General features: G+C 37.0%; 1 long non-coding RNA gene across 5 annotated transcripts in view; it reads left to right on the forward strand.

Annotated features, from left to right (window-relative positions):
* Positions 1–16,239, forward strand: part of LOC147366889 (uncharacterized) — a 1,020,561-nt gene extending 1,004,322 nt beyond the window's left edge. For 2 of the 5 annotated variants that reach the window (XR_015169109.1, XR_015169121.1), the window contains 2 exons: positions 15,092–15,300; positions 15,546–16,237. This is a non-coding gene — a long non-coding RNA (uncharacterized LOC147366889). Of the gene's footprint in view, positions 1–15,091; positions 15,301–15,545 lie in introns of all 5 variants that reach the window. The other 3 variants (XR_015169118.1, XR_015169102.1, XR_015169126.1) reach the window with 3 other exon arrangements.
* The last annotated feature ends 1,247 nt before the right edge of the window (positions 16,240–17,486 follow it).

Here is a 17,486-nt window from a genome sequence, read left to right on the forward strand (position 1 = left end):
AGCCAGTCCCTTCTCCTGGGGATCTTCCCAACCCAAGGATCAAACCTGGGTCTCCTTCATTTCAGGCAGATTCTTTACCAGTTGAGCCACCAGTGAAGCTCCCTAAGTCCCTTCAGTTCCTTTTTCTCAAGATATCTCCTCATTTCTCTTTTTCACCAATTCTGTTGCTTCTCAGTTCTTTGCTTTCTAAAACTGTCTAGCCCTCCTTTTCCTAGAGTCCTTATATATACTTTAAAAACAATCAGCTGTTTTTATGGAATTAAATTAGATAATCCATTATGAAATTAAAATCTATCAATATTTGTGTCAACCATTTTATTAACAAAAGTAATTTGTTAACAATAGGATTTGCAGTTATCTCTTTTGTAAATATGGAGTTGATGGTGTCCAATCAAATAACAAAAGTGGGGAAAAGGTGAAGAAAGAGAAAAGAAGACAGAATAATTTACAACTGTTGTAGGAGTGTGTGACTTAAAGTTGGACACTCCCCCTTTTGGACTTTTAACTCATGGTAATAGTATATTTCTATTACTTTGCTTTGTTTTCTGTCCTCTGTATTTTAAAAAGGAATTGGCAAATATTTGTGGTTTTACCACTTGATCATGTGACTCTTCTCCCACTGTTTGTGATAATTAAAAAAAAAAAAAAAAAACCTAGCTATACAGTATTGCTGGCCATAGCACCTGTTCCTGTTAATGAGATGATTACAGTCTAAGTAGCCCATTTCTGTTAACTTCTCTATAGTTCTCTTCAATGCAAAGGTCATCAGCACATTCTGACATTCTAATTAGTTACAGGGCTGAGTTTTTCAAAAGCATCAGGATCAGGAGGAGGAACTGCCAGGGTGTGACTTTTCCAGAAATAACTCCCCTTAATTAATCATTGTATATCACAGCAATAAAATCTTGGGAATGGGGGGCATCTGAATGATTAAGCAGGATACAGTCACAGGTTTAGTTAAACTATGATCTGTTTTTCATTCTAATTTAATCAAGATTTTTGGTTTATCACTTGTATGGACAAGACATATTGACCTCTTCAAGATACTGTATGATATTCAGAATAATTTATCAAGCAATACATATAAAATGGCCATCACTAAACAGCAATTCCATATTTCCTACCTTTTTAATGTATCAGCATGTTAATAATTCTGTGGGAAATAAAATTCAGTTTTCAAATATTTCCTTTCTATATTGACAGTTACTTGTTGAAAAGAATGTCTTCTCTATGAATTTTCATTAGCCCACATAACATAAATTTGAAGCTACAATTGGATTATGAATGGATTCATTAAAAGGAAGTTGTTTTTACTGTTACCAAGCAGTACTGGAGAAAAGGAAAAAATAACATCTCATAGACATTTTATTTCTCAAAGATTTTATAGCATTAAGAGCCTAGTTATGCCAGGCTCCAGCATACAGACAGGATGATTCCTGCTTAATAAGAGAAATATTTATTTATCCTAAACATAAATATTAAAATACAAGAGGACAATCCCTGGTAGGCACTTGTCTTGACATACAAGTATTCTTTGTAATTGTCATTGTACTGCAAAGATCTGAACTCTGATATATTTTTACTGTGGATATTCTTGAGCAGCACAAATAAAACCTGATCCTTTATTTATTAATTAAAGTATTGGAATATACATAAATCTGTAGGATTCTGCCCTAAGTCTTTGATTACTACAAAGATGCTGTTTCCATCTTTAGCACCAAGCACACTGTAAAAGAAATCTCACTGTTAAATCAGCCTCTTCAATAGTTTCTTTTTTCCAATGCATTTTCTGAAATAGTTTCCAAGCTTAAAAAAATTAAAATTTAGAAACTACAGGTTTGAGGATGCTGAGGATGCCAGATTTAATTCTCTTTTCCACTCTGGCACAGTTCCCACAATGTAGGAGCTTTTGCAGTCAATACTTAATGTATTTTGGACCAATCTCCCTTCTAAGTAATACCATGAGTAAATCACATTAACTTTTTGAAACTATTCAGTTACTTCAAGGTCAGGAACCCCTGATATTTATTGTTGGATATGCTATGGTTAGGTCCACTGCCCGTCACACAGTCAGTATATTGTGTAAGAATTGAATGGGAATTTAGAAAGTAATGATTCATCTCCCACTCCCTGTCCCACCCTCCAAAGAGATTTAAAATACTGTAATATGGTGGGCAGTCCCAAGATGGCAGAGGAATAGGACAGGACAGGAAGACCACAAATTCATCAAAAGATCATTTGAATGCTGAACAACTTTCAGAAAACAACTTCTGAATGCTGGCAGAGGACACCAGACACCCAGAAAGGCAGCCCATTCTCTTCGAAAGGACATAGGACAAAATATAAAAGACAAAAAGAAAGACAAAAGAGTTAGGGATGGAGACCCATCCTGGGGAGGGAGTCATGAAGGAGGAGAAGTTTCCAAACAGCAGGAAACCCTCTCACTGGTGGATCTGTGGGGAGCTTTGGAATCTCAGAGGGCAACAGGAGAAAAAAACAAAAATAATACATACCTAACTACAACTCCTAGTGGAGAAGTAGCCCAGATGCTTGCTCCACCATCAGCAAGCGGGGGCTGGACAGGTAGGTGCAGGCTGCATGCTTAGGGTAAGGACCAGACCTGAATTCACTGAGGACAATCTGAGGGAGTTAATGTGAAATAGCAACCCAAACTGTGGGATAGTCACAGAGGAAAAAAAGAGAACTTTCCTGTGATAGGCTCTAACGTAATGCAGAGCCTGGCCCACTCACAGAATGAAGGATTGAGCAAACACCAAAGGAGAGCTAGCTGGCTGCATTCCAGCTCTCCACATCCCCTCACCCCCACCAGAGGTAGAGAGGCAGGTGTGTGACAGCCAGAGCCAGATGGCAAGGGGCAATCTCAACCACAGAGACTGGCATCCTCTACCAAACTGTGAGCAGGCTACCAGTTGCTAACCACATCTTCTTGGGATCCTAGATGGTTGACATCTGCCAGGAGGGTCACGGCCTGAGATCAGCTCCCCAGAAGAGACACATGGCACACCTGAGACAGTGCTCTCACGGAGCACCTGGGAAACCGAGCGGCCAGAACTGGGGAGGTGATAAGATGCATGGTCCACCTGGGACGGTGCACTCGTCAAGCACCAGTGCGTTTGAGCTGCTCGGACATGGAAAGGGCACAAAACACACGCCCAACCGAGTCTGTGCCCTTGCAGAGTACTTGAGAACCTGAACCTGAGCAGCTTAGACCTGGGAAGTGCACGAAACACAGGGCTGTTTTGGACAGTGCCCCTGCAGAGCAACTTGCAGCCTGAGCAGTGTAGACCCAGAAAGCACACGCTGCCATAAGCTTGGGCAGATCCAGTGTGGTCCATACACTGCAAACACTCCCCACACATGCCAGTGATATTTGATTACAGTGTCCTTCCCTCCCCACAACACAACTGAACAAATAAGCCTAAATAAGTGACAACCTTTACCAGCTTGGGTCAGGGCAGAAATTAGACACTGAAGAGACTTGCAAACAGAGGAAGCCAAAATAAACAAGGAAGAAGGAACCTCTCTGGAAATGATAGGTGCAACAGATTAAAACCCTGTAACACTGACTAAACATTGGAAGGGGCCTATAGACGTTGAAAAGAAGTACAAGCTGGAACAAGAAACTATCTGAAACTGAACTGACCCCACACTGCCCACAACAGCTACAGATAAATTCCTAGATATATTTTTAACTATTATCATATTTTAATTCTTTTTTTAATTTTTAGGTTCTTTATTACTCCTTTAATTTTCATTTTTAAAACCTATAAATTTTCATTTTATAACCTTGCAAAAAAAGACCCTATTTTTAAAGCAAATTTCATATATACATATTTTATAATTTTTGTGATTGATTTTATTTTGTGGTTTTAATATTATATTTTTGAGTGTCCAACCTCTATTTTAAATTTTTAACCTTTTCTTTTTGGTAGGTTATCAATTTTGTACCTTTAAGAATCTAATCATCATATCCATTTTCATGTAGGGGTGTGATTACTGGCTTGATTGCTCTCTCCCCTTTTGACTCTCCCTTTTTGCCCCTAGGTCACCTCTATCTCCTCCCTCCCATTCTTTTCTCTACTTAAAGGCCTGAATCTCTCTGGGTATTCCAGGCTGTGTAGAACACAGAGGGAATTGATTACTGGCTAGATTGTTCTCTCCCCTTTTGACACCCCATCTTCTCCTGGTCACCCCTATCTCCCTCTTCTCTTCCCCATGTAACTTTGTGAAACTCTCTTGGTGTCCCTCCTATGGAGAATTGTTTCACCTTTAACTTAGATGTTTTATCATCTGTGCTGTATGGATAGAGAAGTCTTGAGGCTACTATAAGACTGAAAGCCAGAGGAAGAAGGATTAAATCCAAAACCTAAGAACACCAGAACACCAGAGAACTCCTGATTCCAGGCAACTTTAATTGACAAGAGCTCATCCAAAAGCCTCCATACACTGAAACCAAGGTCCACCCAAGAGCCAACAAGCTCCAGAGCAAGACATACCACACTAATTCTCCAGCAATGGAGGAACACAGCCCAGAGCATTAAAGTACAAAGCCATGCCAAGCCCATAGACACCCCAAAACTCACTACTGGACGTTTCATTGCACTCCAGAGAGAAGAGATCCTGTGCCACCCACCAGAACACAGACACAAGCTCCCCTAACCAGAAAACTTTGACAAGCCACTAGTCTAACCCCACCCATAGGGAGCAAGCTCCACAATTAAGAGGAACCATAAACTTCCAGCCTACAGAAAGGCCACCCCAAACACAGTAATTTAAGCAAAATGAAAAGGCAGAGAAGTATTCAGCAGATAAAGGAACATGATAAATGCCCACCAAACCAAACAAAAGAGGAGGAGATAGGAGTCTACCTCAAAAAGAATTCAGAATAATTATAATGAAGATGATCCAAAATCTTGAAAACAAAATGGAGTTACAGACAAATAGACTAGAGACAGGATTGAGAAGATGCAAGATATGCTTAACCAAGGACCTAGAAAAATAAAAGAGTCAATCAATAATGAATAATGAAATAACTGAGATCAAAAGCACTCTGGAGAGAACCAACAGTAGAATAATTGAGGCAGAAGATAGGAGAAATGAAGTGAAGGTTATATGGTGAAAATAAATGAAGCAGAGAGGAAAAAAGAATTAAAAGAAGTGAGGACAACCTCAGAGACCTCTGGGACAATGTTAAACACCCCAACATTCAAATCATAGGAGTCCCAGAAGAAGAAGACAAAAAGGGCATGAGAGAATACTTGAGGAGATAATAGTTGAAAACTTCGCTAAAATGGGGAAGGAAACAGCCACCCAAGTCCAAGAAACCCAGAGAGTCCCAAACAGGATACACCCAAGGTGAAACACCCCAAGACACATATTAATAAGATTAATGAAGATCAAACACAAAGAGCAAATATTAAAAGCAGCAAGGGAAAAGCAACAAATAACACACAAGGGGATCCCCATAAGGATAACAACTGATCTTTCAATAGTAACTCTTCATGCTAGAAGGGAATGGCAGGACATACTTAAAGTGATGAAAGAAAAACCTACAACCCAGAATACTATACCCAGCAAGGACCTCATTCAAATATGAAGCAGAAATCAAAAGCTTTACAGACAAGCAAACACTGAGAGAATTTAGCACCACCAAACCAGTTCTTCAACAAATGCTGAAGGATCTTCTCTAACTAGGAAACAGAGAAAAGATTTATAAACTCAAGCACAAAACAACAAAGTAAACAGCAACGGGATCATACTTATCAATAATTACCTTAAATGTAAATGGGTTGAATGCCCCAACCAAAAGACAAAGACTGGGTGAATGGATACAGAAACAAAACCCCTATATACGCTGTCTACAAGAGACTCACCTCAAACCAAGGGACACATACAGACTGAAAGCGAAGAGCTAGTAAAAGATACTTCATGGAAATGAAGACCAAAAAAATCAGGAGTTGCAATACTCATATCAGATAAAATAGACTTTGAAATAAAGGCCTTGAAAAGAGACAAAGAGGGACATGACATAATGATCAAAGGATAGATCCAAGAAGAAGATATAACAATTTTAAATATATGGACTTCCCTTGTGGCTCAGATGGTAAAGCGTCTGCCTACAATGTGGGAAACCTGGGTTCGATCCCTGGGTCAGGAAGATCCCCTGGAGAAGGAAATGGCAACCCACTCCAATACTCTTGCCTGGAGAATCCCATGGATGGAGGAGCCTGGTGGGCTAAAGTCTATGGAGTCGCAAAGAGTTGGACACTACTGAACAACTTCACTTTCACTGTCATGCATCCAACATAGGAGCACCGCAATATGTGAGGCAAATGCTAACAAGTATGAAAGGGGAAATTAACAGTAAGTATGAAAGGGGAAATTACTGTTCAACATAGTTTTGGAAGTTTTAGCCACAGCAATCAGAAAAGAAAAAGAAATAAAAGGAATCCAGATTGGAAAAGAAAAAGTAAAACTATCACTGTTTGCAGATGACATGATCCTCTACATTGAAAACCCTAAAGACACTACTAGAAAATTACTAGAGCTTATAAATGAATAAAGTTGCAGGATATAAAATTAGTACAGAAATCCCTTGCATTCCTATACACTAACAATGAGGAAACAAAAAGAGAAATCAAGGAAACAATTCCATTCACCATTGCAATGAAAAGAATAAAATACTTAGGAATAAATTTACCCAAAGAATCAAATGCCTGTATATAGAAAACTATAAAAAACTGATAAAAGAAATCAAAGATGACACAAATAGATGGAGAAATATACCATGTTCATGGATCGGAAAAAATCAATATAGTGAAAATGAGCATACTACCCAAAGCAATCTATAGATTCAATGAAATCCCTATTAAGGTACCAACAATATCTTTCATAGAACTAGAACAAATAATTTCACAGTTTGTATGGAAATACAAAAAAACTCAAATTACCAAAGCAATCTTGAGAAGGAAGAATGGAACTGGAGGAATCAACCTGCCTGACTTCAGGCTATACTACAAAGCTACAGTCATCAAGACAGTATGGTACCAGCACAAAGACAGAAATATAGAACAATGGAACAAAATAGAAAGCCCAGAGATAAATCCACACACCTATGGACACCTTATCCTTGACAAAAGAAGCAAGAATATATAATGGAGAAAAGACAATCTCTATAACAAGTGGTGCTGGGAAAACTGGTCAACTGCCTGTAAAAGGATGAAACTAGAACACTTTCCAACACCATACGCAAAAATAAACTCAAAATGGATTTAAGATCTAAATGTAAGACCAGAAATTATAAAACTCCTACAGGAAAACCTAGGCAAAACATTCTCAGATATAAATCGCAGCAGGATCCTCTATGACCCACCTCCCAGAGTAATGGAAATAAAAGCAAAAATAAACAAATAGGACTTAATTAAACTTAAAAGCTTTTGCACAATGAAGGAAATGATTAGCAAAGTGAAAAGACAGCCTTCAGAATGGGAGAAAATAATAGCAAATGAAGCAACTGTCAAAGAATTAATCTCAAAAATATACAAGCAGCTTATGCAGCTCAATACCAGAACAATAAGCGACCCAATCAAAAAATGGGCCAAAGAACTAAACAGACATTTCTCCAAAGAAGACATACAGATGTCTAGCAAACACATGAAAAGGTGCTCAACATCACTCATTGTCAGAGAAATGCAAATCAAAACCACAATGGATACCGTCTTACACCAGTTAGAATGGCTGCTGTTAAAAAGTCTACAAACAATAAATGCTGGAGAGGGTGCAGAGAAAACGGAACCTCTTACACTGTTGGTGGGAATGCAAACTAGTACGGCCACTATGGGGAACAATGTGAAGATTCCTTAAAATTTGGAAAATAGAACTGCCATATGACCCAGCAATCCCACTGCTGGGCATACATACCGAGGAAAGCAGAATTGAAAGAGACAGATATATCCCAATGTTCATTGCAGCCCTGTTTACAATAGATAGGACATGGAAGCAACCTAGATGTCAATTGGCAGAAAAATGGATAAGCAAGCTGTGGTACATATTCACAATGGAATATTACTCAGCTATTTAAGAGAACACATTTGAATCTGTTCTAATGAGGTGCCTGTGAGTAATTATGAGCCTATTATACAGAGTGAAGTAAGTCAGAAAGAAAACTACCAATACAGTATATTAATGCATATATGTGGAATTTAGAAAGATGGTAGCAATGACCCTATATGCAAGACAGCAAAAGAGACACAGATATAAAGAACAGACTTTTGGACTCTGTAGGAGAAGGCAAGGGTGGGATGATTTGAGAGAATAGCATTGAAACATGTATATTACCATTTGTGAAATAGATGGCCAGTCCAAGTTTGATGCACGAAACAAGGCACTCAAAGCTGGTGCACATGGGACAACCCATGAGATGGGGAGGAAGATGGGAGGGGGTTCAGGATGGGGCACACATGTACACCCAGGGCTGATTCATGTCAATGTATGGCAAAACCACTACAATATTGTAAAGCAATTAGCCTCCAATTAAAATAAATAAATAAATTAAAAAAATAAAAAGGTAATCAGCAAATCCAAATGGCCATCTAAATACCAGGTGAGTTTAGGAAGAACTATGTGTGACAAATAATGCTGTCATGTCCTACCTTACTTGTAGACTAAGTATCATTTACTTTGAGATCAGGTACTGGGTTGTTCTAGCTGCCTGCATAAAAGGGTGAGATTTCTCTCTGTCCTGATTTTTAGTGAACTACCTGTGATGAGCATCACATTCTGGTGTAATGGTTATTCAATAATCAAAATCATTTCTTCTCTTCTAAAAAAAAATACTGTAATTTGATTTGGGGGATATTTGCAGGCCTCTAAATGGACTCAGCCTACATATATTTTGCAAAGTATGTAATATTGATTTTTAATAAATGATATGTCTTTTCTTCTCTAATGTATCTGAGATCTTTCAAGATTTTCATCCTCAAAAGTGATAGATATGCTTCAAAGAGATACTAAGCTCAGCCAGTTTCAAACATGAAAACTTACCTTCAAATAGATATGACTTTGAGTCTATGAATCAACTTTTCAGAGTACGTAAATTTGATGGAGCTTTGTTTTTTTAATTTATAAATAGTATTAATGTTGTAGGTAAAAGAGCTTCCCCAAATATATAGCATTTCATAGAAGTTGGGAGCTGCATCATTAGAGTAAGAGATGGAAAAATCTGTGTGGCTTAAAAGTAGAGTTTTTTAAAAATGAAATCACTTTTTTATATTATATTTTATGATCCAGAGTTTTTTTTTTTTTAAATAAAAGGTATGTATGTATAGATCATTCTATTAAAAATATATAGATGAAATTTTATTTCTTAGATATTTTATCCTTACATGTAGTTAATAAAAATAATATTTTTTTATTCTTTCAAACAAGAAATGTAAGAAATGTAGCTTAAAGGCAGTATTTAAAAAACTGAAAACACTCTTTTAACCCATTTTATTTTATAACCCAGAGTCAGAAAAATATGTAAGATATACCTGTATAGGTTATTCTAGGATAGAAATTATATATAAATATATAATTTATTAAAAAGTCCTTTATGTTTTATTCTAATATATAATTAATTTAAAAAATTATTTATTTCACCTGTGATTTTCAGGAATACCTTCAGTTTAGTTGGGAGATACTTTGGGGAAATAAGGTCCCTTGGCCTTCCCTTTGAAGGGAGGGAGTTGGAGACATTATGGAAGCCTGAGTCTTAGTAAAAAATTAGAGCAGAAACTTAATATGGTCTTAATTTTTTGTGCTCCAAATACCCTGAGACTAGAAAAGAGAGATAATATCCATAGTATTTCTTAAGCTTTTTAACTTATTCATGTTTGCTAATTTTGCTCTTTCTTGAGTATTTAATAGAAAAAAAAAATGTTAGAAAAATTTAAAAATGAATTTTTAGTAATAATGACAGAAATCTTTCATTTAGCAATTACACATGGATCACAAGAAAAACAGGACTACCAGACAGTATTTCTCAAACAGCCATTCAGGTATATGTGGGATTTTGTTTATATTTTTATTATAATTTTAATATGTTGACATGATTATATATTATCATTATATATTATACTGGAGTATGAATTTGTGCTTTTGGTCTGTAGCAAACCCTAACTGTGGTAATATAATACATTCAAATTACTAAAGAAAGTATTGGAGTAATAGTAATAGGTGAAAGATACATTTATAATAAAGGCAATTTTTTGACATAACATTTAATTATTTTTTCATTAAATTGAATAAAGAAAAATGTGAGCGAATTAGGCAATCATACACTACATTAATTATGGGAAAGAAGAATTCAAGCTATTCTATTTCATAGCAACCAGCTCCATTTTTCTCAGTGTTTTGGATGAATTGTTCCTGTCAGGAACAGTCAGTCACCCAGGACTATCGATTTTACTTCTGAAGTAATTCTCATCTCTTCCTTTCCATCTTTTGTATCAGTGTCCACATCATGCTGGTGGTGTGGCTCTCTCCTTTTGCAGGTCACTTTTATTGACCTCTAGCATTATCTACATTCATTCACTCTTTTACCTTCAGTGAATGGTCTTCACACCTCGGTAATAGTGATTTAAAAAACAAACATACAATAAAAACAGGAAAACCTTTACATCATTCCATAGAAAATAACCTTTAATAGCTTCTGAGTGCTCTAGAGATAAATACCAGAAGACTGAAGATGGTTTCTTATGACCTTCTGAGCTAGGTCTTGAACTTCTCCTCCAGCCTATTCCCATCAAGTCACAAATCTCTATTTTTCCCAAGAACAGCAACTTTCTTTCTGGTCCTTGAACATGACACACACTTCCCTGTCATGATAGTCTTCCTAAATTCTGTATGGATGATTTACTTGATTCATCTTTGAGCTCTTGCAGCAAACCTATTACCTCACTTGCAGACTTCCGTTTTTCAAAGTCAAGTCCCTATAATGAGATGTTTTGATACAAGGCATATTCCCTTCATAGTTCTTATCAAAATTTATAATTAGGCAGTTATTGCAATTATTGATACTGACTGTTCCTTCCAGTAAAATGTAAGCTCTAAAAATCCTAGAACATGGCTGCCTATGCTCACTGTTGCATCCCTAGAAAGATCACAGTTTGAAACAAACCTTGGCAAAGGAACAAAAGAATTGAGTGCTACAAAGTTAACTTTGTAAACTTAAATTTTCTTCATTTATAGTTTACATGAAATATATGTATGTTTTAATTTTACTACTTTCAATGATTTGTAATTATAAAGTTGTTTTAGTTTAAATCTTACCTATCTAGGAGGCAATATGATTATACCACTATAATAAGTTTGAATGTTTTTATTTGCATTGAGTATACTACTGAAGTTCTGTAAAAAAATTTATTGAATAGATATGAACTGCCATGTATAAAATAGACAAGCAACAAGGATGTGTTGTACAGCACAGAGATTTTATAATCATTCTTTTGTAATAACTTTAAATGGAGTATAATCTTTAAAAAATATTGAATCACTATGCTGTATATCTGAAACAATACATCTAATACAATATTGTAAATGAACTATACCTCAATAAGAAAGAAATTCTCCAAACTTAAATATTTGTCAGATAGACATAAAATACTATTAAAGATAAAGTGAATGATATCAACTATTAAGAAACTGGAAGACAAGCTGGGTTCTCAGGACTTTTATAAAAATAGTAAGAGCGTAGGGAATTAATTTAATCCTCCCAGGGACCTATAACATAGTATGTTCATGTAATTTTTGAAAAATAATTTATCATACACAATTTCCTATTGCCTTAGCATGTATTTAGTGAAAATGAAGGTAATTCTTCCTTGGGAGTATTAAAGTTTGGGGGATAAAGTCCTCATCATTTCACTGTGAAATGAAAACAGGAAGTCAATGATAGTTTTAGAAGAAACTGAAATAAAGACAATCATCAGGAAGTGATTTGACATTCATGCTCAGCTTCATTGCCTTCTATTTTATCTTGTTTCAATCTGCAATTACTTTTGAAACCAAATACTTGGTGTTAGGCCACCCTTTTCAAGTTAAGGATACAATATTCCATAAGGCAGACTTCACTTTAGATACCAGGTAAAAGTCTGAGGGGTCCTAAAGCCACTCACATTTGATACTAAGATCTCCCACTATCTGTGTGGTTGTTGTTTAGTCACTGCTACTGCTGCTGCTTGCCTGGAAAATCCCATGGATGGAGGGGCCTGGAAGGCTGCAGTCCATGGGACCGCTGAGGGTCAGACACGACTGAGTGACTTCACTTTCACTTTTCACTTTCATGCATTGGAGAAGGAAATGGCAACCCACTCCAGTGTTCTTGCATGGAGAATCCCAGGGACGGCGGAGCCTGGTGGGCTGCCGTCTATGGGGTCACACAGAGTCGGACACGACTGAAGTGACTTAGCAGTAGCAGCAGTGTGTATCGTGGAGAAGGCAATGGCACCCCACTCCAGTACTCTTGCCTGGAAAATCCCATGGATGGAGGAGCCTGGTAGGCTGCAGTCCATGGGGTCACTAAGAATCGGACACGACTGGGCGACTTCACTTTCACTTTCACTGTTGCTGCTAAATCGCTTCAGTCGTGTCCAACTCTGTGTGACCTCATAGACGGCGGCACACCAGGCTCCTCCGTCCCTGGGATTCTCCAGGCAAGAACACTGGAGTAGGTTGCCATTTCCTTCTCCAATGCCTGAAAGTGAAAAGTGAAAGTGAAGTCACTCAGTCCTGTCTGACTCTTCGAGACTCCATGGACTGCAGCCTACCAGGCTCCTGCATCCATGGGATTTTCCAGGCAAGAGTGCTGGAGTGGGGTGCCATTGCCTTCTTCATGTTTAGTCACTGCTGCTGCTGCTGCTAAGTCACTTCAGTCGTGTCCAACCCTGTGTGACCCCATAGACGGCAGCCCACCAGGCTCCCCTGTCCCTGGATTCTCCAGGCAAGAACACTGGAGTGAGTTGCCATTTCCTTTTCCAATGCATGAAAGTGAAAAGTCAAAGTGAAGTCACTGAGTCATGTCTAACTCTTTTGTGACCCCTTGGACTGTAGCCCACCAGGCTCCTCTGTCCATGGGATTTCCCAGGGAAGAATACTGCACTTGTTAGCAATTTCCTTCTCCAGGAGATCTTCCCAATCCAGGGATCAAACCCACATCTGCATTGGCTGGCATAGTCTTTACCACTGAGCCACCAGGGAAGCCCTGCACTATCTATACCAGTTTTCTAATTCAGTAGGAAAACTCATTTCCTTCCTGGAGAAAGAAATGGCAGCCCACTTCAGTACTCTTGCTTGGAGAATCCCATGGAGGGAGGAGCCTGGTGGGCTACAGTCCATGGGGTCACAAAGAGTCGGACATGACTGAGCAACTTCACTTACTCAGGAAAACTCATAAAACACAGGAAAGTGTTACACTTACTTTTACACCTTTACAATAGTCAATTTTTAAAGCCCTTTTATTAAGTTGACAACAAAATTAAATGGAAAGCATAGAGATCTCATATATTCCCTACTCCACCTATGCAAAGCCTTGCCACTATCAATTTCCTCCACAAGAGTGATACCTTTGCTAGAATTAATGAAGCTTCATGACATGATATTATCACTCAAAGCTCATACTTTATGTTAGGGGTTCTTTCCCTGATGGTTCAGATGGTAAAGAGTCCACCTGCAATGCAGGAGACCCAGGATCAAACCCTGGTTGGGAAGATCCCCTGAGAAGGAAATGGCAATCCACTCTACTATTGTTGCCTGGAGAATCCATGGACAGAGGAGACTGCTGGGCTACAGTCCACGGGGTCCCAAAAAGGGGGGCATGACTGAGCAACTAACACTTTTCACTTTCACTTGGAATTGTACATTCCATGGCTTTGAAAAGTGTATAAGAACATTGTAATATAATACAGAGTAATTTCAGTACCCTGAAAATTCTCTATTCTCAGCCTTTTCATCTCTCCCTGTTTCTGGCATCTGTTCCTGTTCATCTCTGGCAGCTGCTGCTCTTTTTAAAAAAAAAAAAAAACAAAACTTTATTTTTTAGAGCAGTTAGATATGTACTATAAAAATGACAGGAAAGTACAGAGACTTCCCATTTGGCTACTACCCCCACATATGCAGAGCCTCCCTCATAATAAGCATCACTCACCAGAATGATACTTTTTTTATACCAAAGATGAACTTAATTTGACACATCATCATCACCCAATGTCTGTAGTTTACCTCAGGGTCCCCTCGAGGTGCTGTACATTCAAAAAGCTTATACAAATATTTAATCATATGTATTCACCATTATAAAATCATGCAGAATATATTCACTGTTCCAAATTTTTTCTGTACTCTGCATATTCATCCCTCCCTCTCCCGTAACCTCTGGCAAATAGTGATCTTTACTGTTTTAATAGTTTCTCTTTTTCCAGAAGGTCATAGAGTTGGAATCATACAATCTATAGCTTTCACAGATTTGCTTCTTTCCCTTAGTAATAAGCCTTTGAGATTCCTCTGTGTCTTTTCATGGCTTGATTTCGTTTTAGCACTGAAAAATATTCCATTATCCTTGCTCCTCTGTATTGCCTTTGTTTCTTGGTCAAAGATGAGTCAACTACACTTATGTGGGTCTATTTATTGGCTCTCTATTCTGTTTCATTGACCTATTTGTCTTTTCTTTCACCAATATCACATGTCTTGATTACTATAGTAGCTTTAGAGTACATCTTGATGTTGCACAGCTTTATTCCTCCAACTTTGCTCTTTTATTATCCTTTTAAATTCCAGTAGAATCTTCAGTGATATTGTCTCTTTCATTGCTGGTATTGGTATTTTGTGCCTTTTTTATTTATGTTTTTTTTTTTTTTTCTTAGCTTGGCTAGAGGCTTAGCAAAATTATTGATCTTTTCAAGGAAGTAGATTTAGGTTTTCTGGATTTTCTTTCTTGATTTCTATTTTCAAATTTATTGATTGTTACTCTAATTTTTATTATTTCTTTTTTGCTCTTACTTGGGTTTTAATTTGCTCTTCTTTTTCTGATTTTTCTAAGGGCTTCCCAGCTGGCTCAGTGGGTAAAGAACCTACCTGCAATGCAAGAGACACTGTAGATATGGGCTCAATTCTTGGGTCAGGAAGATCTGGAGGCGGGCACAGCAACCCACTCCAGTATTCTTGCCTGGAGAACCCCATGGACAGAGGAGCCTGGCGGGTTACAGTCACAGAGTTGGACACAACTGAAGCAACTGAGCACAGCACAAGGTAGAAGCTTAGAATTTTTTTATCTTTTCTAATACATGGATCCAGTGCTGTAAGTTTCCTTGTAATCACCTCTTTTGCTTATCCCATACCTTTTGATGTTTTGTTTTCATTTTCTTAAAATAATTTTAACTTTTTGAGATTTCATTTTTGATCCATGTGTTACTTAGAAATGTGATATTTTATCTCCACATATTTTGGGATTTTTTTGGTTATTTTTCTTTTATTGGGCTTCCCTCATGGCTCAGATGGTAAAGAATCTGCCTGCAGTGCAGGAGATCCAGGTTTGACCCCTGGATCAGGAAGATCCCCTAGAGAAGAGAATGGCTACCCTTCTTCAGTATTCTTGCCTGGAAAATTCCATGGACAGAGGAGCCTAGTGGGCTACAGTTCATGGAGTCACAAAGAATTGGACATGACTGAGTAACTAACACTTTCTTTTATTGATGTCTATTTTAATTTCATTGTGGTCTACATTGTATGATTTATATCCTTTAAAAATGGTTAAGGTGTATTTTATAGCCCAAAATGTAGTCTGTCTTGGTAAATGCTCCATGTGAACTTGAGAAGAATGTCCATTCTGCTGTAGTTTGATCAAGTAATAAATAGATGTCAATGACAACCAGTGAATTAATTGAGTGCTATTAAGTTCAACTATGTCCTTAATCCAGCTTATCTCTACTCTCTGGAGGTCAAGCAATTACCATGTGGCTCAAAGTCCCAATCCTTTAATCAGACTGTTGGCTCTCCCGGAATGGCATTTCCTTGCCCTAAGTCTTTTAGTTGGCATAAACTATCTGGGCCCACCATGAATAACACAGACACTTTTATCATTTTGAAAATCGCAAACGTTTAGGGTCTGCTTCTCAGGGACTAAGATGAAGGCCAAAAAAATTTTTTTTATTACATACAACCTAAAACAATAACACTGTACAAAGTTACTCTATAATACTTACTGTAAAATAAAAATAATGAAGAACTAATCAAGGCAAAAAAAAAAAAAAAAGAACTATTCAAGGCAATAGTAGTATTGCATCAAAGAAAATAGCTAAAAAAAAAAAGTCTGGTGCTTGGATGGGGGATTTTTATTTTATATTTATTTATTTTTTGAACACCAAAAACATTTTGTATTGGAGTATAGCCAAATAACAAGGTTGTAATAGTTTCAGGTGAAGAGTGAAGGGACTCAGCAATTCATATACATGTATCCATTCTCCCTAGGTGGGGGATATTTTTAAAGCAGCAGAATGGCTACCTTATAAATCTAAGGGTTTCTTCTTTCTTTATAGAACTGGTAGGTAAAATTACAGGCAATGTTCATCTTAATAGTTTAAAGTATATATGAATACTTATGACTTTTAATTTCCATATTGACACCATCAATGTGTGTATGTCAGAAGTAAGTACATATTTTTCTATAAAGGGTCCAGTGGTCTATAAATTTAGGATTATAAATGGTCTATAAATCCTAAATTTATAGACCACTCATACTCTCTGTTGAATTTTCATTCTCCCCCTCTCCTCTTCTCTTTTCTTCTTCTGTCATCAAAATTCATGCTCATGTAAAAAGTAAAAGCCATTTTTAGCTTGAGGCTGTACAAAGACATCACAGGCCAGACTTGGCCTGTGGTGTGCAGTTTGTCAATGCCTGAATTAGTACATAAAGTCAGAGGTAAAAAAAACTTAGAGTACTGCAAATTTCTTATGTATTATATGAAGTAATACAAAACGAATTCTAATTTGTCTCTGAGATGTTAAATGTGAATATTTTAATTTGTGCCAATTCTAAAAACTTTAAGCCAAATGTGGATAGATAATGTCACTACATAAGTATATCTAATACATTTTAAATGACTAAAGTCCTATCATGTATATTCTTTGAATCCAGTGAAAAGAAACTAGAGATTAAAACAATAAGATGTTTATTAAAAATGTTTTAAAATTAGGCCACATACATGTAAAAAAATCAATGGGTCAAGTTCATTTGAAAAATAAAATAATTTTCTAATGTAATATATCATTCGTGAGATTCAGCTAAAACAGTGCCTAAAGGGAAGTTGAAAGGTTTAAATATTTGTATAAAAGAAAGAAAGCTCCAAAGTCAATCTAATATTTTTCTTAAGGAAGTTAGGAAAAGAAAAGTAACCCAAAATATGGAGAAGGAAGCAAATAGTAAATATAAAGGAAAA

This window comes from Bos grunniens, chromosome 8 (assembly GCF_055505025.1).
Source record: "Bos grunniens cultivar Pamir isolate PY7600 chromosome 8, Bosgru_T2T1.0, whole genome shotgun sequence".
Taxonomy (NCBI): domain Eukaryota; kingdom Metazoa; phylum Chordata; class Mammalia; order Artiodactyla; family Bovidae; genus Bos; species Bos grunniens.